The following is a 4,357-nucleotide window of genomic DNA, read 5'->3' as shown; positions in this document are numbered from 1 at the left end:
TCCCAAGCCAATCTACACAACTTCCATATCCACTCCACAACAATCTCACCCCCATACCTAAGCATTTCACCACACACTCCATCAATTCCTGATGGGAATGAAGGTGGATGCCAGTTCCGCACAGTATGTTTTCTAGTTCTGCCTTTTCCATTTTCCTATTTTTGGATCATGTCCACCACACATGTAAGAGTGATAAAGGAGCTGGAATGATGATGGTATTATTATTATTATTATTATTATTATTATTATTATTATTATTATTATTATGATGATGATGATGATGATGATGATGATGATGATTATCATCATCATCATCATTATTATTATTATTCCAGTTAAGCAGGACGGCCTACTCATATACTGTCTCACTCCACTTAAAAACAGCCACAGTCCGGAAATATTTACTCTACTCCTACTGCCATCAACAGTTTCACTTGCAGAGCCAGGTGCAGCGAGGAAGGAACCCCATCATAAGCCAGGAAGCCCCCCTATGCCAGCAATCACACGGTATGAGGGGCACATCAGGAAGGGTAGTAGAGCAGGGAGTCACGTCACTGTGTTCCCTTCACGGCTCGACACGCCCTCTTGAATACGGAAAGAGGAAGTGTTGTGGGTATGAGCACAGTAATGAGGGAAATCACGAGAAAAAGGGAATGCTGTGGGTGGGATGGAAGTAAATGCGAAATGAATTGTTGCGAGATAAAAAATAATGACAGTAGAAAACACGAAAACGTGTTAAAACTTTGAGTAAACTTCACCTGAATGAGGAAGGAGGAAGTGTTTGAGTACGAGAATAAAAGAGAATACGTCAACGTCATGAAATGATCGATGAGTTAAACATCCTAATAGACATTACATAAGGTTACTGAAGTATAACATACTGTACATAATGGCGCTTCAGATGTACTCGTCTTGTCCAGAACCATAAGCAAGAGACAGCAGAGGTACTTTCCTTTTTATTTATTTTTTTTTTACTTATTTATTTATTTATTTATTTATTTTTGAGTATGCGAGCAGTTAGATGGTGGCAGTGTTGATATAAACCCAGTGTAGTCGTATACCAAAGTCAAATAATGATTTTATCTGTCAACTGGTTTGGTGTACTGGAACCAGCAAAGGGCAGTGGTCAAGCTAAGGGCATCTACCTAGAGAAAGACTAAAAGGAGGAGAGACGACAACACATGGCTTGGCGATAATTACTTGGAGGTGGAGCGATTAGCAATGTCAATAATAATATGTTGTTGGAGGGAACAGATGGTGGCAGGGCAAATAAGGAAGAGATACAAGACTGTGAAGAAAATAATAAGAAAAATACTGTTGGCTGGTGTAAGTGACAGCAACAGCTGGGCTCCCGCGGTATCAGGTACTTCCTGTTACATGTTGCCGATCTGTTCTAAAGTATCACAACTTTTTCCATATGTGTGGTTCTTTATAACTCTACGTCACGCTAAAAATGTAAGCATGAAAGTAAACAGGTCCTTGCAAAAGAGTGTGTTGATGCCAGCTCTGATTTAGGGTAGTGAGAGGTGGACAGTACAAGAGAGACATGTCATGACAAAGTATCAGAGATGAGTTATCTAAGAAGTACATGTGGAGAAAACTTAGGAGTGCAGGTGACACTGCCTGGAGATAATAGTGAACAGACAGTCTGAGTAACAGTCTTGTTAAATTGGAGATAAGGTAGACGTAATTAGTAAGTTTAGTTATGAGAATTGTACTGAGTTAGTTTGCATATAATAAAAGCATGAAAAATGGGAGAATCAAAGGTACAAGTGTTCATAGGCGAAACAGGGTGTAGAAAGAGAAGATCAAGACCAAGATGAAAATGAAAGAGTGCATGAGGGAAGGCTGTTTCGACTGGCAGGAGTGAGCTGAGGTGAGCGGTGACTGAGGAGCTTGGTGGCATATTTGCTGTCGCCACCCATTTAGAATTTTAGGATTATAAGAGTTGGCAATAAGACATACATACATACATACATACACGTCATCATTCACACACACACACACACACACACACACACACACACACACACACACACACACATTTCTCGATCAGATGTCAGACACAGATACACACAAATTCACTTAACACATTTCCCTGCTCCTCCTTTCTAATCGGCAGGTCGTTATGTAATAATTAACTGACTTATCTGCAGTAGCCCAACGAAATACACAGACAGACAGATACAGACAGTTAGAAACCAATATACTTATTCAGTTTGGACGGTGGGTGTAAAAGCAGACGTAGTGACATGTGATGATGTATGGTATGTCGAAGGTCTGCTACGCTATATTGATAAAACCTATGCCCAGAGTAGGAAACATTAATACAGATTAATAAATAAAATAAATATCAGAGAGTGACAAAGGAATATCATAACCTCTCTCTTTGATACACTGCCAGGCCATTCATACCATCCCCCCTCCCCCCCAAAAAAAAATCAGTACCTAAATTTAACTACCTTATTAACTCATTCATTTGCAGGAGACCAATGATTACATGCCATTAAGGGCGACGTGATGCTGTAGGCTGGCTGGTTGCGTCACGCGGGGTTGGTGGTCGAGCCTTGAGGGGATACTTTCGGATCTCAGACAAGTTCGTAGGCCTTAGGAATTAGATAACATAAGTCGTTCTGTTTTTGTTTGTCTCTTTGTGTAGCTGTTTGTCTGTCTGACTGTCGGTGTATATCTATTTCTCTTTCGATTTCTGAGAAGTTTATAAACCCGATGAAGGTATTAAATTACCTGCGTCGGACAAATATTATCTGGCTGTTTGTGAAGCTATCTGCCTTTCTGTCACTTTGTTTGCTTATGCAGCTGTCTGTCTCTCTCTCAGTGTCTCTGTCTGCTAGCAATCTGTGAACTTCAGCTATCCTCTCTCTTCCTCAATACGGCCTCTTTAAATACACCTCTCCATATACCCTTTCCTCCAAAATCCCTCCCCTCCCCCTGACCCCCACCCCATCCCCAAGCACATCAGAGGGCGTGGTTGAGGCCCCGTCAATGAGAACCAAGGTGTCAGTGAGGGGGGGGGTGTACTGGGGGAGTGCCAGGCTTTAGGTCGTGGGAGAGTCGCCTGGGGGTCACGTTGTCTGCATAAGTTGACAGCTAAGGTCCATCAACGCATGTATGAATGAATGTATGTATGTATGAAAGTTTTTATGTATGTATTTGTGAATGTATGTATGCACGTCTATCTATCTATCTCTCCAGGTAGATAGACAGATAACCAACAAATTGTTGGTTCGCGTCCATATATTACTCGCTACTCAGTCCTACTGTTCATTCCACCTATCAATCTATTAATCTACCTTACGTATCAATCTATTTTACTACCAGTCCGTTTGTCTCCATAGTACCCTTCGTCCAATCCCACAGTTCATCTGGGGTGGATACAGCCATATCCGAATGTGATTTTTGTAGAGATATTCAGCATTCCCCATCATATATCACTTCACATTTCTAAGTCTCTGAACTATTAAAGAGAGATTCAAATTAATGATGATAAATATGGCTAGATATCAGGTACTGCCACGATTCTGAAGCTTCTACACTACTGAAACGGGATTCCAATTCATATTTTACAGTTAATTGGATAAGCAAACATAAAATTAGATTGTGACACGGTTCGAGACAGTGTAAAGGAATTATTCTTGACCACAACTGTACATTCAACCTCGCTCTTCAGTTTCTCCCTCCCTTCCTCTCCCCCCCCCCACCTCTCTCTCTGGACATAGAACTCATAACCTGTTCCCTAAGGTCCAGCAGTCCTTCTACATGCCACACACCTACACATATCGACAAACAGATTTTTTTTCTTTACCCTGGACGCTAAGGAAGTGGCAAAACAGCGAGAGTGTCTGAGAGGTGTGCTTGTAGTAACTGCTTTCACTGGAGCTCAAGCACCATTCTCACTAGTCCAGTTCTTTCTCGTAAACTGCATTTTGAGTTTTTACAGACCTTTAGTCGATTCACTATTTTTTTTTTTCCATCAGATGGTTTTACTCGGCTTGAGATTTTTTTTTTTGAAACGTAAAGGTTATATGCAGGCTCCACTAACCCTTCAGCTACAATAATGCTTTAATAACATAAAACTGGTGCTGAAGAGGGAGGCCTTCTCGCGGTGGTACTGAAATGCCACCTCCGCTGCCCAGTAATACAAAAGTGACTTAGCTCCTTCCTGCTTACTCCTAAAGAAGGATGGTTGAATGTAGAAGGTGGGCAATTTTAGCCTGCAGTCCATCGAGTTCATATTCAGTTGAGCCTGGGGTTGCAACTACCATTACTAAATTAACCTTTCAACGATAATGGGTCTTTACTACGTTTAACAAAATCACTTTACTTCCTTTCACTCCAA

Source organism: Coenobita brevimanus, chromosome 18 (assembly GCF_032717465.1).
Source record: "Coenobita brevimanus isolate Jiangsu-jjx chromosome 18, ASM3271746v2, whole genome shotgun sequence".
Classification (NCBI taxonomy): Eukaryota; Metazoa; Arthropoda; class Malacostraca; order Decapoda; family Coenobitidae; genus Coenobita; species Coenobita brevimanus.
This window is presented reverse-complemented; position numbering follows the sequence as displayed.